Source organism: Chiloscyllium punctatum, chromosome 23 (genome assembly GCF_047496795.1).
Source record: "Chiloscyllium punctatum isolate Juve2018m chromosome 23, sChiPun1.3, whole genome shotgun sequence".
NCBI classification, from domain to species: Eukaryota; Metazoa; Chordata; class Chondrichthyes; order Orectolobiformes; family Hemiscylliidae; genus Chiloscyllium; species Chiloscyllium punctatum.
Genome location: NC_092761.1, coordinates 45,610,530 through 45,631,962, shown reverse-complemented (window position 1 = coordinate 45,631,962; position 21,433 = coordinate 45,610,530). Strand labels below are relative to the sequence as shown.

Sequence of the window (21,433 nt, the reverse complement as noted above, 5' to 3'; positions counted from 1 at the left end):
CTCTGACAATGCTGCACTCCCCCAACACTGACGCTCTGACAATGCTGCACTCCCTCCATACTGATCCTCTGACAATGCTGCACTCCCTCCACACTGACCCTCTGACAATGCTGCACTCCCTCCACACTGACCCTCTGACAATGCTGCACTCCCTCCACACTGATCCTCTGACAATGCTGCACTCCCTCCACACTGACCCTCTGACAATGCTGCACTCCCTCCACACTGATCCTCTGACAAAGCTGCAACCCCTCCATACTGATCCTCTGACAATGCTGCACCCCCTCCACACTGATGGTCTGATAATGCTGCACTCCCTCCATACAGACTCTCTGACAATGCTGCACTCCCTCCACACTGACCCTCTGACAATGCTGCACTCCCTCCACACTGATCCTCTGACAATGCTGCACCCCCTCCACACTGATGGTCTGACAATGCTGCACTCCCTCCATACTGATCCTCTGACAATGCTGCACTCCCTCCACACTGACCCTCTGACAATGCTGCACTCCCTCCACACTGACCCTCTGACAATGCTGCACTCCCTCCATACTGATCCTCTGACAATGCTGCACCCCCTCCATACTGATCCTCTGATAATGCTGCACTCCCTCCATACTGACTCTCTGACAATGCTGCACTCCCTCCACACTGACCCTCTGACAATGCTGCACTCCCTCCACACTGATCCTCTGACAATGCTGCACCCCCTCCACACTGATGGTCTGATAATGCTGCACTCCCTCCATACTGACCCTCTGACAATGCTGCACTCCCTCCACACTGACTCTCTGACAATGCTGCACTCCCTCCACACTGACCCTCTGACAATGCTGCACTCCCTCCACACTGATCCTCTGACAATGCTGCACCCCCTCCACACTGATGGTCTGATAATGCTGCACTCCCTCCATAATGACCCTCTGACAATGCTGCACTCCCTCCACACTGACCCTCTGACAATGCTGCAACCCCTCCACACTGACCATCTAACAATGCTGCTCTCCCTCCACACTGATCCTCTGACAATGCTGCACTCCCTCCGTCCTGACTCTCTGACAATGCTGCACTCCCTCCACACTGATCCTCTGACAATGCTGCACTTCCTCCACACTGATCCTCTGACAATGCTGCACTCCTCCCACACTGAACCTCTGACAATGATGCACTCCCTCCATACTGATCCTCTGACAATGATGCACTCCCTCCACACTGATCCTCTGACAATGCTGCACTCCCTCCACACTAACCCTCTGACAATGCTGCACTCCCTCCATACTGATTCTCGAACAATGCTGCACACCCTCCACACTGATCCTCTGACAATGCTGCACTCCCTCCACACTGACCCTCTGACAATGCTGAACTCCCTCCGCACTGACCCATTGACAATGCTGCTCTCCCTCCACACTGATCCTCTGACAATGCTGCACTCCCTCCGTCCTGACTCTCTGACAATGCTGCACTCCTTCAATACTGATCCTCTGAAAATGCTGCACTTCCACCTGAATGACCCTCTGACAATGCTGCACTCCCTCCACACTGACTCTCTGACAATGCTGCACTCTCTCCACACTGACCCTCTGACAATGCTGCAACCCCTTCACACTGACCCTCTAACAATGTTGCACTCCCTCCACACTGATCCTCTGACAATGCTGCACTCCCTCCGTCCTGACTCTCTGACAATGCAGCACTCCCTCCACACAGATCCTCTGACAATGCTGCACTCCCCCAACACTGACGCTCTGACAATGCTGCACTCCCTCCATACTGATCCTCTGACAATGCTGCACTCCCTCCACACTGACCCTCTGACAATGCTGCACTCCCTCCACACTGACCCTCTGACAATGCTGCACTCCCTCCACACTGATCCTCTGACAATGCTGCACTCCCTCCGCACTGATCCTCTGTCAATGCTGCACTGCCTCCACACTGATCCTCTGACAATGCTGCTCTACCTCCACACTGACCCTCTGACAATGCTGCAACCCCTTCACACTGACCCACTGACAATGCTTCACTCCCTCCACACTGATCCTCTGACAATGCTGCACTCTCTCCGTCCTGACTCTCTGACAATGCAGCACACCCTCCACACAGATCCTCTGACAATGCTGCACTCCCCCAACACTGACGCTCCGACAATGATGCACTCCCTCCACACTGACCCTCTGACAATGCTGCACTCCTTCCACACTGACTCTCTGACAATGCTGCTCTCCCTCCACACTGATTCTCTGACAATGCTGCCCCCCTCCACACTGATCATCTGACAATGCTGTACTCCCTCCGACCTGACTCTCTGACAATGCTGCACTCCCTGCACACTGACCCACTGATAATGCTGCACTCCCTCCACACTGATCATCTGACAAGGCTGCACTTCCTCCACACTGATCCTCTGACAATGCTTCACTCCCCCCACACTGACCCTCTGACAATGCTGCACTCCCTCCACACTGACCCTCTGACAATGCTGCACTTCCTCCACACTGACCCTCTGACAATGCTGCACTCCCTCCACACTGACCCTCTGACAATGATGCAGTCCCTCCGCACTGATCCTCTGTCAATGCTGCACTGCCTCCACCCTGATCCTCTGACAATGCTGCTCTACCTCCACACTGACCCTCTGACAATGCTGCAACCCCTTCACACTGACCCTCTCACAATGTTGCACTCCCTCCACACTGATCCTCTGATAATGCTGCACTCCCTCCGTCCTGACTCTCTGACAATGCAGCACACCCTCCACACAGATCCTCTGACAATGCTGCACTCCCCCAACACTGACGCTCTGACAATGATGCACTCCCTCCACACTGACCCTCTGACAATGCTGCACTCCTTCCACACTGACCCTCTGACAATGCTGCACTCCCTCCACACTGACCCTCTGACAATGCTGCACTCCCTCCATCCTGAATCTCTGACAATGCTGCACTCCCTCCACACTGATCCTCTCACAATGCTGCACTCCCCCCACACTGACCCTCTGACAATGATGCACCCCCTCCACACTGATCCTCGGACAATGCTGCACCCCCTCCATACTGATCCTCTGACAATGCTGCACCCCCTCCGCACTGATCCTCTGACAATGCTGCACCCCCTCCACACTGATCGTCTGACAATGCTGCACTCCCTCCATACTGACCCTCTGACAATGCTGCACCCACTCCACACTGATCCTCTGATAATACTGCACTCCCTCCATACTGATCCTCTGACAATGCTGCACTCCCTCCATACTGATCCTCTGATAATGCTGCACTCCCTCCACACTGATCCTTTGACAATGCTGCACTCCCTCCATACTGATCCTCTGACAATGCTGCACCCCCTCCACACTGACCCTCTGACAATGCTGCACTCACTCCACACTGACCCTCTGACAATGCTGCACTCACTCCACACTGACCCTCTGACAATGCTGCACTCCCTCCATACTGAGCCTCTGACAATGCTGCATTCCGACCACTCAGATCCTCTGAAAATGCTGCACGCCCTCCACTCTGATCCTCAGACAATGCTGCACCAACTCCACACTGATCCTGTGATAATTCTGCACTCCCTCCTCACTGACCCTCTGACAATGCTGCACTCCCTCCTCACTGACCCTCTGACAATGCTGCACTCCCTCCTCACTGACCCTCTGACAATGCTGCACTCCCTCCACACTGACTCTCTGACAATGCTGTACCCCCTCCACACTGACCCTCTGACAATGCTGCACCCCCTCCTCACCGACCCTCTGACAATGCTGCACTTCCTCCATACTGATCCTCTGACAGTGGTGCACTCCCTCCACACTGATCCTCTGACAATGCTGCACTCCCTCCGTCCTGACTCTCTGACAATGCAGCACTCCCTCCACACAGATCCTCTGACAATGCTGCACTCCCCCAACACTGACGCTCTGACAATGCTGCACTCCCTCCACACTGATCCACTGACAATGCTGCACGCACTCCATACTGACCCTCTGACAATGCTGCACTCCCTCCATACTGACCCTCTGACAATGCTGCACCCACTACACACTGATCCTCTGATAATTCTGCACTCCCTCCATACTGACCCTCTGACAATGTTGCACTCCCTCCATACTGACTCTCTGACAATGCTGCACTCCCTCCAAACTGATTCTCTGACAATGCTGCACCCGCTGCATATTGATCCTCTGATAATGCTGCACTCCCTCCACACTGATCCTCTGATAATGCTGCACTCCCTCCACACTGATCCTTTGGCAATTCTGCACTTCCTCCACACTGATCCTCTGACTATGCTGCACTTACTCCACACTGATCCTCTGACAATGCTGCACTCCCTCCACACTGATCCTCTGACAGTGCTGCACTCCCTCCATACTGATCCTCTGATAATGCTGCACTCCCTCCATACTGACCCTCTGACAATGCTGCACTCCCTCCACACTGACCCCTTGACAATGCTGCACACCCTTCATACTGATCCTCTGACAATTCTGCACTTCCTCCCAACTGACCCTCTGACAATGCTGCACTCCCTCCACACTGACTCTCTGACAATGCTGCACTCCCTCCACACTGATCCTCTGACAATGCTGCACTCCCTCCACACTGATCCTCTGATAATGCTGCACTCCCTCCACACTGATCCTTTGACAATGCTGCACTCCCTCCATACTGATCCTCTGACAATGCTGCACCCCCTCCATACTGATCCTCTGACAATGCTGCACTCCCCCCACACTGACCCTCTGACAATGCTGCACTCCCTCCACACTGACCCTCTGACAATGCTGCACTCCCTCCACACTGATCCTCTGATAGTGATGCACTCCCTCCACACTGTCCCTCTGACAATGCTGCACTTCCTCCACACTGACCCTCTGACAATGCTGCACTCCTTCCACACTGACCCTCTGACAATGCTGCACTCACTCCACACTGACCGTCTGACAATGCTGCACTCACTCCACACTGACCCTCTGACAATGCTGCACTCCCTCCATACTGAGCCTCTGACAATGCTGCATTCCGACCACTCAGATCCTCTGAAAATGCTGCACGCCCTCCACTCTGATCCTCAGACAATGCTGCACCAACTCCACACTGATCCTGTGATAATTCTGCACTCCCTCCTCACTGACCCTCTGACAATGCTGCACTCCCTCCTCACTGACCCTCTGACAATGCTGCACTCCCTCCTCACTGACCCTCTGACAATGCTGCACTCCCTCCACACTGACTCTCTGACAATGCTGTACCCCCTCCACACTGACCCTCTGACAATGCTGCACTCCCTCCTCACTGACCCTCTGAAAATGCTGCACTCCCTCCACACTGACTCTCTAACAATGCTGCACTCCCTCCACACTGACCCTCTGACAATGCTGCACTCCCTCCACACTGACTCTCTAACAATGCTGCACTCCCTCCTCACTGACCCTCTGACAATGCTGCACTCCCTCCACACTGACTCTCTGACAATGCTGCACTCCCTCCACACTGACCCTCTGACAATGCTGCAACCCCTTCACACTGACCCTCTAACAATGTTGCACTCCCTCCACACTGATCCTCTGACAATGCTGCACTCCCTCCGTCCTGACTCTCTGACAATGCAGCACTCCCTCCACACAGATCCTCTGACAATGCTGCACTCCCCCAACACTGACGCTCTGACAATGCTGCACTCCCTCCACACTGACCCTCTGACAATGCTGCACTCCCTTCACACTGATCCTCTGATAATGCTGCACTCCTTCCACACTGACCCTCTGACAATGATGCACTCCCTCCACACTGACCCTCTGACAATGCTGCACTCCTTCCACACTGACCCTCCGACAATGATGCACTCCCTCCACACTGACTCTCTGACAATGCTGCACCCCCTCCATACTGATTCTCTGAAAATGCTGCACTCCCTCCACACTGACCCTCTGACAATGCTGCACTCCCTCCTCACTGACCCTTTGACAATGCTGGACTCCCTCCATACTGACCCTCTGACAATGCTGCACTCCCTCCACACTGACCCTCTGACAATGCTGCTCTCCCTCCACACTGACTCTCTGACAATGCTGCACTCCCTCCACACTGACCCTCTGACAATGCTGCACTCACTCCACACTGACCCTCTGACAATGCTGCACTCCCTCCATACTGAGCCTCTGACAATGCTGCATTCCGACCACTCAGATCCTCTGAAAATGCTGCACGCCCTCCACTCTGATCCTCAGACAATGCTGCACCAACTCCACACTGATCCTGTGATAATTCTGCACTCCCTCCTCACTGACCCTCTGACAATGCTGCACTCCCTCCTCACTGACCCTCTGACAATGCTGCACTCCCTCCTCACTGACCCTCTGACAATGCTGCACTCCGTCCACACTGACTCTCTGACAATGCTGTACCCCCTCCACACTGACCCTCTGACAATGCTGCACCCCCTCCTCACTGACCCTCTGACAATGCTGCACTCCCTCCACACTGACTCTCTAACAATGCTGCACTCCCTCCACACTGACCCTCTGACAATGCTGCACTCCCTCCACACTGACTCTCTAACAATGCTGCACTCCCTCCTCACTGACCCTCTGACAATGCTGCACTCCCTCCACACTGACCCTCTGACAATGCTGCAACCCCTTCACACTGACCCTCTAACAATGTTGCACTCCCTCCACACTGATCCTCTGACAATGCTGCACTCCCCCAACACTGACGCTCTGACAATGCTGCACTCCCTGCTCACTGATCCTCTGACAATGCGGCACTTCCTCCATACTGATCCTCAGACAGTGCTGCACTCCCTCCACACTGACCCTCTGACAATGCTGCACTCCCTCCACACTGATCCACTGACAATGCTGCACGCACTCCATACTGACCCTCTGACAATGCTGCACTCCCTCCATACTGACCCTCTGACAATGCTGCACCCACTACACACTGATCCTCTGATAATTCTGCACTCCCTCCACACTGACCCTCTGACAATGTTGCACTCCCTCCATACTGACTCTCTGACAATGCTGCACTCCCTCCAAACTGATTCTCTGACAATGCTGCACCCGCTGCATATTGATCCTCTGATAATGCTGCACCCCCTCCACACTGATCCACTGACAATGCTGCACTCCCTCCACACTGATCCTCTGATAATGCTGCACTCCCTCCACACTGATCCTTTGGCAATTCTGCACTTCCTCCACACTGACCCTCTGACAATGCTGCACCCCCTCCATACTGATCCTCTGACAATGCTGCACTCCCCCCACACTGACCCTCTGACAATGCTGCACTCCCTCCACACTGACCCTCTGACAATGCTGCACTCCCTCCACACTGATCCTCTGATAGTGATGCACTCCCTCCACACTGTCCCTCTGACAATGCTGCACTTCCTCCACACTGACCCTCTGACAATGCTGCACTCCTTCCACACTGACCCTCTGACAATGCTGCACTCACTCCACACTGACCGTCTGACAATGCTGCACTCACTCCACACTGACCCTCTGACAATGCTGCACTCCCTCCATACTGAGCCTCTGACAATGCTGCATTCCGACCACTCAGATCCTCTGAAAATGCTGCACGCCCTCCACTCTGATCCTCAGACAATGCTGCACCAACTCCACACTGATCCTGTGATAATTCTGCACTCCCTCCTCACTGACCCTCTGACAATGCTGCACTCCCTCCTCACTGACCCTCTGACAATGCTGCACTCCCTCCTCACTGACCCTCTGACAATGCTGCACTCCCTCCACACTGACTCTCTGACAATGCTGTACCCCCTCCACACTGACCCTCTGACAATGCTGCACTCCCTCCTCACTGACCCTCTGAAAATGCTGCACTCCCTCCACACTGACTCTCTAACAATGCTGCACTCCCTCCACACTGACCCTCTGACAATGCTGCACTCCCTCCACACTGACTCTCTAACAATGCTGCACTCCCTCCTCACTGACCCTCTGACAATGCTGCACTCCCTCCACACTGACTCTCTGACAATGCTGCACTCCCTCCACACTGACCCTCTGACAATGCTGCAACCCCTTCACACTGACCCTCTAACAATGTTGCACTCCCTCCACACTGATCCTCTGACAATGCTGCACTCCCTCCGTCCTGACTCTCTGACAATGCAGCACTCCCTCCACACAGATCCTCTGACAATGCTGCACTCCCCCAACACTGACGCTCTGACAATGCTGCACTCCCTCCACACTGACCCTCTGACAATGCTGCACTCCCTTCACACTGATCCTCTGATAATGCTGCACTCCTTCCACACTGACCCTCTGACAATGATGCACTCCCTCCACACTGACCCTCTGACAATGCTGCACTCCTTCCACACTGACCCTCCGACAATGATGCACTCCCTCCACACTGACTCTCTGACAATGCTGCACCCCCTCCATACTGATTCTCTGAAAATGCTGCACTCCCTCCACACTGACCCTCTGACAATGCTGCACTCCCTCCTCACTGACCCTTTGACAATGCTGGACTCCCTCCATACTGACCCTCTGACAATGCTGCACTCCCTCCACACTGACCCTCTGACAATGCTGCTCTCCCTCCACACTGACTCTCTGACAATGCTGCACTCCCTCCACACTGACCCTCTGACAATGCTGCACTCACTCCACACTGACCCTCTGACAATGCTGCACTCCCTCCATACTGAGCCTCTGACAATGCTGCATTCCGACCACTCAGATCCTCTGAAAATGCTGCACGCCCTCCACTCTGATCCTCAGACAATGCTGCACCAACTCCACACTGATCCTGTGATAATTCTGCACTCCCTCCTCACTGACCCTCTGACAATGCTGCACTCCCTCCTCACTGACCCTCTGACAATGCTGCACTCCCTCCTCACTGACCCTCTGACAATGCTGCACTCCCTCCACACTGACTCTCTGACAATGCTGTACCCCCTCCACACTGACCCTCTGACAATGCTGCACCCCCTCCTCACTGACCCTCTGACAATGCTGCACTCCCTCCACACTGACTCTCTAACAATGCTGCACTCCCTCCACACTGACCCTCTGACAATGCTGCACTCCCTCCACACTGACTCTCTAACAATGCTGCACTCCCTCCTCACTGACCCTCTGACAATGCTGCACTCCCTCCACACTGACCCTCTGACAATGCTGCAACCCCTTCACACTGACCCTCTAACAATGTTGCACTCCCTCCACACTGATCCTCTGACAATGCTGCACTCCCCCAACACTGACGCTCTGACAATGCTGCACTCCCTGCTCACTGATCCTCTGACAATGCGGCACTTCCTCCATACTGATCCTCAGACAGTGCTGCACTCCCTCCACACTGACCCTCTGACAATGCTGCACTCCCTCCACACTGATCCACTGACAATGCTGCACGCACTCCATACTGACCCTCTGACAATGCTGCACTCCCTCCATACTGACCCTCTGACAATGCTGCACCCACTACACACTGATCCTCTGATAATTCTGCACTCCCTCCATACTGACCCTCTGACAATGTTGCACTCCCTCCATACTGACTCTCTGACAATGCTGCACTCCCTCCAAACTGATTCTCTGACAATGCTGCACCCGCTGCATATTGATCCTCTGATAATGCTGCACCCCCTCCACACTGATCCACTGACAATGCTGCACTCCCTCCACACTGATCCTCTGATAATGCTGCACTCCCTCCACACTGATCCTTTGGCAATTCTGCACTTCCTCCACACTGACCCTCTGACAATGCTGCACTTCCTCCATACTGATCCTCTGACAGTGCTGCACTCCCTCCACACTGATCCTCTGACAATGCTGCACTCCCTCCACACTGACCCTCTGAGAATGCTGCACTCCCTCCACACTGATCCTTTGACAATGCTGCACTCCCTCCATACTGACCCTCTGACAATGCTGCACTGTCACCACACTGATCCTCTGACAATGCTGCACTCCCCCCACACTGACCCTCTGACAATGCTGCACTCCCTCCACACTGACCCTCTGACAATGCTGCACTCCCTCCACACTGATCCTCTGATAGTGATGCACTCCCTCCACACTGTCCCTCTGACAATGCTGCACTTCCTCCACACTGACCCTCTGACAATGCTGCACTCCCTCCATACTGAGCCTCTGACAATGCTGCATTCCGACCACTCAGATCCTCTGAAAATGCTGCACGCCCTCCACTCTGATCCTCAGACAATGCTGCACCAACTCCACACTGATCCTGTGATAATTCTGCACTCCCTCCTCACTGACCCTCTGACAATGCTGCACTCCCTCCTCACTGACCCTCTGACAATGCTGCACTCCCTCCTCACTGACCCTCTGACAATGCTGCACTCCCTCCACACTGACTCTCTGACAATGCTGTACCCCCTCCACACTGACCCTCTGACAATGCTGCACTCCCTCCTCACTGACCCTCTGAAAATGCTGCACTCCCTCCACACTGACTCTCTAACAATGCTGCACTCCCTCCACACTGACCCTCTGACAATGCTGCACTCCCTCCACACTGACTCTCTAACAATGCTGCACTCCCTCCCCACTGACCCTCTGACAATGCTGCACTCCCTCCACACTGACTCTCTGACAATGCTGCACTCCCTCCACACTGACTCTCTGACAATGCTGCAACCCCTTCACACTGACCCTCTAACAATGTTGCACTCCCTCCACACTGATCCTCTGACAATGCTGCACTCCCTCCGTCCTGACTCTCTGACAATGCAGCACTCCCTCCACACAGATCCTCTGACAATGCTGCACTCCCCCAACACTGACGCTCTGACAATGCTGCACTCCCTCCACACTGACCCTCTGACAATGCTGCACTCCCTTCACACTGATCCTCTGATAATGCTGCACTCCTTCCACACTGACCCTCTGACAATGATGCACTCCCTCCACACTGACCCTCTGACAATGCTGCACTCCTTCCACACTGACCCTCTGACAATGATGCACTCCCTCCACACTGACCCTCTGACAATGCTGCACTCCCTCCACACTGACTCTCTGACAATGATGCACTCCCTCCACACTGATCCTCTGACAATGCTGCACCCCCTCCACACTGACCCTCTGACAATGATGCACTCCCTCCACACTGATCCTCTGACAATGCTGCACCCCCTCCACACTGATCCTCTGACAATGCTGCACTCCCTCCTCACTGACCCTCTGACAATGCTGCACTCCCTCCATACTGACCCTCTGACAATGCTGCACTCCCTCCACACTGACCCTCTGACAATGCTGCTCTCCCTCCACACTGACTCTCTGACAATGCTGCACTCCCTCCACACTGACCCTCTGACAATGCTGCACTCCCTCCACACTGACCCTCTGACAATGCTGCAACCCCTCCACACTGACCATCTAACAATGCTGCTCTCCCTCCACACTGATCCTCTGACAATGCTGCACTCCCTCCGTCCTGACTCTCTGACAATGCTGCACTTCCTCCACACTGATCCTCTGACAATGCTGCACTCCTTCCACACTGACCCTCTGTCAATGCTGCACTCCCTCCACACTGACCCTCTGACAATGCTGCACTCCCTCCATACTGGTCCTCTGACAATGCTGCACTCCCTCCATACTGAGCCTCTGACAATGCTGCATTCCGACCACTCTGATCCTCTGACAATGCTGCACTCTCTCCATACTGATCCTCAGACAATGCTGCACCCACTCCACTCTGATCCTGTGATAATTCTGCACTCCCTCCTGACTGACCCTCTGACAATGCTGCACTCCCTCCACACTGACTCTCTGACAATGCTGCACTCCCTCCACACTGATCCTCTGACAATGCTGCACTACCTCCGTCCTGACTCTCTGACAATGCTGCACTCCCTCCACACTGATCCTCTCACAATGCTGCACTCCCCCCACACTGACCCTCTGACAATGCTGCACTCCCTCCACACTGACCCTCTGACAATGCTGCACTCCCTCCATACTGATCCTCTGACAATGCTGCACTCCCTCCACACTGACCCTCTGACAATGCTGCAACCACTCCACACTGACCCTCTAACAATGCTGCTCTCCCTCCTCACTGATCCTCTGACAATGCTGCACTTCCTCCACACTGATCCTCTGACAATGCTGCACTCCTCCCACACTGACGCTCTGACAATGATGCACTCCCTCCACACTGATCCTCTGACAATGGTGCATACCCTCCACACTGACCCTCTGACAATGCTGCACTCACTCCGTCCTGACTCTCTGACAATGCTGCAATCCCTCCACACTGACCCTCTGACAATGCTGCACTCCCCCCACACTGACCCTCTGACAATGCTGAACTCCCTCCACACTGACTCTCTGACAATGCTGCACTCCCTCCACACTGACCCTCTGACAATGGTGCACACCCTCCACACTGACCCTCTGACAATGCTGCACTCACTCCGTCCTGACTCTCTGACAATGCTGCACTCCCTCCACACTGACCCTCTGACAATGCTGCACCCCCTCCACACTGACCCTCTGACAATGCTGAATCCCTCCACACTGACTCTCTGACAATGCTGCACTCCCTCCACACTGACCCTCTGACAATGCTGCACCCCCTCCACACTGACCCTCTGACAATGCTGCACTCCCTCCACACTGACTCTCTTACAATGCTGCACTCCCTCCACACTGATCCTCTGACAATGCTGCACTACCTCCGTCCTGACTCTCTGACAATGCTGCACTCCCTCCACACTGATCCTCTCACAATGCTGCACTCCCCCCACACTGACCCTCTGACAATGCTGCACTCCCTCCACACTGACCCTCTGACAATGCTGCACTTCCTCCACACTGACGCTCTGACAATGATGCACTCCCTCCACACTGATCCTCTGACAATATGCACACCCTCCACACTGACCCTCTGACAATGCTGCACTCCCTCCGTCCTGACTCTCAGACAATGCTGCACTGGCTCCACACTGATCCTCTGACAATGCTGCACTCCCTCCATACTGATCCTCTGACAATGCTGCACTCCCTCCACACTGACTCTCTGACAATGCTGCACTCCCTCCACACTGACCCTCTGACAATGCTGCAACCACTCCACACTGACCCTCTGACAATGCTGCACTCCCTCCGTCCTGACTCTCTGACAATGCAGCTCTCCCTCCACACTTATCCTCTGACAATGCTGCACTTCCTCCACACTGATCCTCTGACAATGCTGCACTCCTCCCACACTGGCGCTCTGACAATGATGCACTCCCTCCACACTGATCCTCTGACAATGGTGCACACCCTCCACACTGACCCTCTGACAATGCTGCACTCACTGCGTCCTGACTCTCTGACAATGCTGCACTCCCTCCACACTGATCCTCTCACATTGCTGCACTCCCCCCACACTGACCCTCTGACAATGCTGAACTCCCTCCACACTGACTCTCTGACAATGCTGCACTCCCTCCACACTGACCCTCTGACAATGGTGCACACCCTCCACACTGACCCTCTGACAATGCTGCACTCACTCCGTCCTGACTCTCTGACAATGCTGCACTCCCTCCACACTGATCCTCTCACATTGCTGCACTCCCCCCACACTGACCCTCTGACAATGCTGCACTCACTCCGTCCTGACTCTCTGACAATGCTGCACTCCCTCCACACTGATCCTCTCACATTGCTGCACTCCCCCCACACTGACCCTCTGACAATGCTGAACTCCCTCCACACTGACTCTCTGACAATGCTGCACTCCCTCCACACTGACCCTCTGACAATGCTGCACCCCCTCCACACTGACCCTCCGACAATGCTGCACTCCCTCCTCACTGACCCTCTGACAATGCTGCACTCCCTCCACACTGACCCTCTGACAATGTTGCACTCCCTCCATACTGAGCCTCTGACAATGCTGCATTCCCACCACTCTGATCCTCTGACAATGCTGCACCCCCTCCACACTGATCCTCTGACAATGCTGCACTCCCTCCACACTGATCCTCTGATAATTCTGCACTCCCTCCTCACTGACCCTCTGACAATGCTGCATTCCCACCACACTGACCCTCTGACAATGCTGCACCCCCTCCACACTGTCCCTCTGACAATGCTGCACTCCCTCCACACTGACCCTCTGACAATGCTGCACTCCCTCCACACTGTCCCTCTGACAATGCTGCACCCCCTCCACACTGACCCTCTAGCAATCCTGCACTCCCTCCACACTGATCCTCTGATAGTGATGCACTCCCTCAGTACTGACTCTCTGACAGTGTGGAAGTTGCCCTATACTGACCCTCCGACAGTGTGCCCCAATCTCAGGACAAAACCTCTGACATTGCAGCACTCCCTCAGTACTGACTCATTGACAATATAGCACTCCCTCAGTACTGACCCATTGCCTTGGTCGTGCACCTCTGACAGTCCAGCAGTGCCTCAGTACTGTCTATCTGACAGTCCAGCACTCCCTCAGTACTGACCCTCTGACAGTGTAGCACTCCCTCAGTACTGACCTTCTGACTGTGGAAGTGGCCCTATATTGACCCTCTGACAGTGTGGCCCAATCTCAGGCCAAAACCTCTGACAGTACAGCACTCCATCATAACTGACTCTCTGACAGTTCAGCACTGCATCAGAACTGACTCATTGACGGGGTAGCACTCTCTCAGTACTGACCCTCTGCCTCGGTCCTGCACCTCTGACAGTCCAGCAGTGCCTCAGGGTACAGTCTATCTGACAGTGTAGCACTCTCTCTGTACTAACCCTCTGACAGTGCAACACTCCCTCAGTACTGACCTTCTGACAGTGCAGCACTCCCTCAGTACTGACCCTCTGACAGTGCAGCACTCCCTCAGTACTGACCTTCTGACAGTGCAGCGCTCCCTCAGTACTGACCCTCTGACAGTGCAGCACTCCCTCAGTACTGACCGTCTGACAGTGCAGCGCTCCCTCAGTACTGACCCTCAGACAATGAGGCACTCCCTCAGTACTGACCCTCTGATGCTGTAGTGCTCTCTCAGTGCAGATCCTCTGATAGGGAGGCTTGCCGTCTGGACTGACCCTCTGACAGTGTGGTGCTCACTCAGTACTGACCCTCCGACAGTGCAGCACTCCCTCCGTCCTGACTCTCTGACAATGCTGCACTCCCTCCACACTGATCCTCTCACAATGCTGCACTCCCCCCACACTGACCCTCTGACAATGATGCACTCCCTCCACACTGATCCTCTGATAATGCTGCAAACCCTACACACTGATCCTCTGTCAATGCTGCACTGGCTCCACACTGACTCTCTGACAATGCTGCACCCCCTCCATACTGATCCTCTGACAATGCTGCACTCCCTCCACACTGATCCTCTGACAATGCTGCACCCCCTCCACACTGATCCTCTGACAATGCTGCACTCCCTCCACACTGATCCTCTGACAATGCTGCACCCCCTCCATACTGATCCTCTGACAATGCTGCACATCCTCCACACTGATCCTCTGACAATGCTGCACTCCCTCCACACTGACCCTCTGTCAATGCTGCACTCCCTCCACACTGACCCTCTGACAATGCTGCAACCACTCCACACTGACCCTCTAACAATGCTGCACTCCCTCCACACTGACCCTCCGACAGTGCAGCACTCCCTCAGTACTGACCCTCCGACAGTGCAGCACTCCCTCAGTACTGATCCTCTGACAGTGCAGCACTCCCTCATTACTGACTCTCTGACAGTGCAGCACTCCCTCAGTATTGACCCTCTGAGAGTGCAGCACTCCCTCAGTACTGACCCTCTGACCGTGCAGCACTCCCTCAGTACTGACCCTCTGACAGTGCAGCGGTCCCTCAGTACTGACCCTCTGACAGTGCAGCACTCCCTCAGTACTGACCCTCTGACAGTGCAGCACTCCCTCAGTACTGACCCTCTGACAGTGCAGCACTCCGTCAGTACTGATCCTCTGACAGTGCAGCACTCCGTCAGTACTGATCCTCTGACAGTGCAGCACTCCCTCAGTACTGACCCTCTGACAGTGCAGCACTCCGTCAGTACTGATCCTCTGACAGTGCAGCACTCCCTCAGTACTGACCCTCTGACAGTGCAGCACTCCCTCAGTATTGACCCTCTGACAGTGCAGCACTCCCACTGTACTGACTCTCTGACAGTGCAGCACTCCCTCAGTATTGACTCTCTGACCGTGCAGCACTCCCTCAGTACTGACCCTCTGACAGTGCAGCATTCCCTCAGTCCTGACGCTCACACAGTGCAGAACTTCCTCAGTACAGACCATCTGACTGTGTGGCTCTGCCCCCATACCGACCATGTGACAGTGCGGTACTCCCTCAGTACTGACCCTCTGACAGTGCAGCTCTTTGGCAGTGCAGCACTCCTTTAGTTCTGACATTCTTACAGTGTAGTGCTCCCTCAGTACTAACCCTCTGAGAATGCACCGCTCCATCAGTATTGACCCTCTGACACTGCAGCACTCCCTCAGTACTGACCCTCTCACAGTGCGGCACTCCATCAGTACTGACCCTCTGACATTGCAGCACTCCCTCAGTACTGACCATCTTACAGTGCATCATTCCCACAGTACTAACCCTCTGACAGTACAGCACTCCCTAGGTACTGACCCTCTGGCAGTGTGGCACTCCCTCAGTACTGACCCACTGACAGTGCAGCACTCCCTCAGTGTTGACCTTCCGACAGTGCAGCACTCCCTCAGTGTTGACCTTCCAACAGTGCAGCACTCCCTCAGTCTTGACCCTCTGACAGTGCAGCACTCCCTCAGTCTTGACCCTCTGACAGTGCAGCACTCCCTCAGTGTTGATCTTCCGACAGTGCAGCACTCCCTCAGCACTGACCCACTTTTTTTCTATTTCACAGAGTCTTGTGGAAATTTGGAGACATAGGGTTTGCAGATTCTGAGGAAGCATGAGAGAGACACACAAACCAAACCCTGTCTGAAACTCTCGGCAATAGACTATTCAGAGGCACAGAGTCACTGAGCTGAAACTCTCTGCAATAGACTATTCAGAGGCACAGAGTCACTGAGATGAAACTCTCTGCAATAGACTATTCAGAGGCAAGAGTCACTGAGATGAAACTCTCTGCAATAGACTACTCAGAGGCCCAGGGTCACAGAGATGCACAGCTTGGAAATGAACCCTCCTGTCCAACTTGTCCATACCAACCAGATATTCTCATCTCATTTCATTCCATTTGCTAGCACTTGGCTGATATCCCTCTAAACCCTTCCTATTGACATACTCATCCTGATACCTTTTAAATGACGCAATTATCCCAGCCCCCATCACTTCCTCTGGCAGCTACCTGCATGCCCTTGAATAAGTGCTCAAACATTCATACTGTCGATACAAACTCTAATAAACACCAACCTACGAAGGATACCATTGTCATTTTCAACTGACCCTGAGCTTCTTCATTCCGCTGATTTGAACAGAGGTAAAGAAACAGAGTTAGTGACCATCCACCGTCACCCTGTTATAAAACTTATTTTCAAATGTGGCTTGTATGTGATTCCCACACCCTCTAATAGTTGCCTGGAAGGTGGGGGTGGGGTGTACTCTCTTGCTGCAGTCCTTGGGTGTCCCACAGTGATGTTAGGGACGGAGCTCTGGGATTGTGACCTGAACCATGTAAAGAGCTCTCTTACTGGAGTGCTTTTTTAAAGTTGGGAAGTTATTATAGACCAGGAGGACCCGAGAGCTGTTGTTCTGTCAGAGAGAGAGGCCTGGTGGGTCACACACCTCAGGTAAGGGGCGAGGTTGAGAAGCTGGGGCCTTCATGGTCATTTCAAACATGATAGAGATTGAGCCAACAATGTTGGCATCACGAACTTGTTAGCTGTGGTAACTGACCCCCCTTTGTAGCAGAGGGGTTCAATCCCTTGAACAGAGCAAGCTTGAGAATTCAACACTAAAATCAATCTGTACGGACGCGCTGGAGACCTGAAACATCAATATAGAGATTGCTGAAGAGGCTAAACATGTCTGGCTGCATCTCTGAAGGGAGAGGGAGAAAGAGACAGAGAGTTCACCTTTCAATCCAGTGATTTCTGCGGGAAAGTTCCTTCAGAACAGACCATTTTGATGAAGGGTCACTTGACAAAGGCACTTCACAAAGTTCCTGATCAATGTAACTTTGTGATGTTAGTTCAGAAGGAACAGCTCAGACCTAACATTTCGGTGTGCCTTTGTTCTGTATCTGTTCTCCCATGTAGCCCGCCCTCCGAATACAATACCTTACACAGCCTTAAACCTGTTTGTCAACTTTCAGCAGAAGCAGCCTCAGGGCATTGAACACAGACTGAATTACTCAGTGACGCTTGGATCAGGTGAAGTTCTCAAGTAAACAGATGGTGGGGAAATTCAGCACAAGTCAGCAGGTAGCAACGGTGAAGAGAGAGAGGAACAATTCGCATTCCAAGTGAATCTTCCTCAAAACGGTCTGTTCTGAAGGAACTTTCCCGCAGAAATCAATGGATTGAAAGGTGAACTCTCTCTCTGTCTCTTTCTCCCTCTCCCCTCAGAGATTTCGCCGGACATGTTTAGCTTCTTCAGCAATCTCTGTATTGATGTTTCAGGTCTCTAGTGCGTCCGACATATTGATTTTAGTGTTGAATTCTCAAGCTTGCTCTATTAAAGGGATTGAATCCCTCTGCTACAAAGGGGGGTCAGTTACCACAGCTAACAGGTTCGTGATGCCAATATTGTTGGTTCAATCTCTATCATGTCTGAAATGACCATGAAGGCCCCAGCTTCTCAACCTCGCCCCTTACCTGAGGTGTGTGACCCACCAGTCCTCTCTCTCTGACAAGACAGCAGCTCTCGGGTCCTCCTGGTCTATAATAACTTCCCAACTTTAAAAAGGACACTCCAGTAAGAGAGCTCTTTACATGGTTCAGGTCAAACTCCTGGAGCTCCCTCCCTAACATCACTGTGGGACACCCAAGGACTGCAGCAGGAGAGTACAGCTCACCCCCACCTTCCAGGCAACTATTAGAGGGTGTGGGAATCACATACAAGCCACATTTGAAAATAAGTTTTATAACAGGGTGACGGTGGATGTTCACTAACTCTGTTTCTTTACCTCTGTTCAAATCAGCGGAATGAAGAAGCTCAGGGTGGGTTGAAAATGACAGAGGGTCAGTACTGAGGGAGCACCATACTGTCAGAGGGTCAGCACAGAGGGAGTGCCACACTGTCAGAGGGTCAGCACAGAGGGAGTGCCACACTGTCAGAGGGTCAGTACAGAGAGAGTGCTACACTGTCAGAGGGTCAGTACAGAGAGAGTGCTACACTGTCAGATGGTCAGTATTGAGGCACTGCTGGACTGTCAGAGGTGCAGGACCGAGCCAGAGGGTTAGTACTGCGGGAGTGCTACACTGTCAATGGGTCAGTACTGAGGGACCACCGCGATGTGAGGGGGTCAGTACTGAGGGATCACCACGCTGTGAGGGGGTCAGTACTGAGGGATCACCGCGCTGTGAGGGGGTCAGTACTGAGGGATCACCGCGCTGTGAGGGGGTCAGTACTGAGGGATCACCGCAATGTGAGAGGGTCAGTCCTGAGGGATCACCGCACTGTGAGGGGATTAGTACTGAGGGATCACCGCACTGTGAGGGGGTCAGTACTGAGGGAGCACCACACTATGTGTCAGACAGTCAGTACTGAGTGATTGCTGCATTGCCAGAGGGTCAGTACTGAGAGAGTGATGCACACTCAAAGGGTCATTACTGAGGGAGCGCTACACAGTCAGTGTGTCAGTTCTGTGGGAGTGTTGTTACAGAGGGTCAGGACTGAGGGAGTGCTGGACTATCAGAAGTGCAGGACTGAGGCAGTGCCGCACTATCAGAATGTCAGTACTGAGGGAGTTCTGCTCTGTCGGAGGGTCAGTACTGAGAAAATGCCACGTTATCGGAGGGTCAGTACCGAGGGAGTGCTGCACTGTAGAAATGTCAGTGCTGAGGGAATGCTATTGTGTCAGAATTTCATTTCTGAGGGTGTGCTGCAGTGTCAAAGGACCAGTGCTGAGGGATTGCAGCACTGTCAGAGTGTCAGTACTGAGGGATTGCAGCACCGTCAGGGGCCAAGGGGCTGTTGCAGTGTCAGAGGGTCAGTTCTGAGGGAGTATTGAATGATCAGAGGATGCGCCTATCTTAAAGTCAGTATGAAGGTGCGCCACACTGTGGGAGGGTCAGTGTACGTGCAATGCCTCACTGTCAGTACAGAGGGTCAGTACAGAGGGAGTGCCGCAGTGTCATAGGAACAGTACTGAGGGGAGTCTCACTGTCAGAGGGCCAATACCAAGGGAGTGCTGCACTGTCAGAGGGTCAGTACTGAGGGAGTGCTGCACTGTCAGAGGGTCAGTACTGAGGGAGTGCTGCACTGTCAGAGGATACTACTGCAGGAGTGCTGCGCTATCAGGGGGTCAGTAATGGGGAATAGCTGCAATGTCAGAGGGTCAATCTGGGGGCAGTGCTGCACTGTCAGAGGGTCAGTACTGAGGGAGTGCTGCACTGACAGAGGATCATTACTGAGGCAGCGCTGCACTGACAGAGGATCATTACTGAGGGAGTGCTACACTGTCAGCGCATCAGTCTGGGGGATACCTGCATTGTAAGAGAGTCAGGACTGATTGAGTGCCACACTATCAGATGGGCTGAATGGCCTAATTTCTGCTCCCATAGCTTGTGGTCTAAGAGGAATATCTGAAATTGTTCAGTACATTTCTGCCTCTGCTTCCTACATACCCTGCTCAGCAATGATTCCCACGTTCAGATTCCAGAGACTGTGTTCAAACAGACCGTCTCCATTTGGTTACCACCCTCTTTTCCCAGTGTTGGGGTTTCTGTTTCGTGTGACTGACCTGCCAGATCAAAGGGATATTTTCATGCTGCAGGGCTGAGGTTTATTCCTCAGCTTCTGTGTGCTCATCCCAAATGAATCCCACTGCCCCACACTCAGCACAGTCTTGTGTTCCTTATTTCTGAGCTTCCCAATGCTAATCCACATCCAGACTGACATCCCACACTCCTCCAAATCGTATCACAGGCTAATTGCCTGGGAGAGAGGAATGCTAAGAGGGGAAATAGAATTCTGAATGTACCTTACAGTGACATTAAGGGTGAATTGATAATGACAGAAACACAGTGAGAATTTGTGCATGGACCCAGAGGCTACAGTGAATGGATTCATTTTGTCAATGCTCATTGGGACAGGGTTGGTATGAAATCGTGAAGATGCTCTGTGATACAATTAAATGAATGAGCATATATATAGAGAGAGATGGTTCTGAGTGGTCTGGCCTTCTTACAACCCAATAAATCTCCAAAGACGGTGGAAATGTATCTCAGTTTACCGAATGAGGTGATGGAGGAAGTAGCAGGTACACT

The 21,433-nt window shown here is 53.3% G+C and overlaps 2 long non-coding RNA genes across 2 annotated transcripts in view; one reads left to right on the top strand and one right to left on the bottom strand.

Moving 5' to 3' along the window:
- LOC140494061 (uncharacterized) overlaps positions 1 to 18,285 on the bottom strand; it is a 160,185-nt gene extending 141,900 nt beyond the window's left edge. The window contains exon 1 of the long non-coding RNA XR_011963900.1: positions 18,077 to 18,285. This is a non-coding gene — a long non-coding RNA (uncharacterized lncRNA). The remainder of the gene's footprint in view (positions 1 to 18,076) is intronic.
- Positions 18,286 to 18,413: 128 nt separating this feature from the next.
- The window catches only part of LOC140494062 (uncharacterized), a 97,774-nt gene continuing 94,754 nt past the window's right edge, over positions 18,414 to 21,433 (top strand). The window contains exon 1 of the long non-coding RNA XR_011963901.1: positions 18,414 to 18,529. This is a non-coding gene — a long non-coding RNA (uncharacterized lncRNA). The remainder of the gene's footprint in view (positions 18,530 to 21,433) is intronic.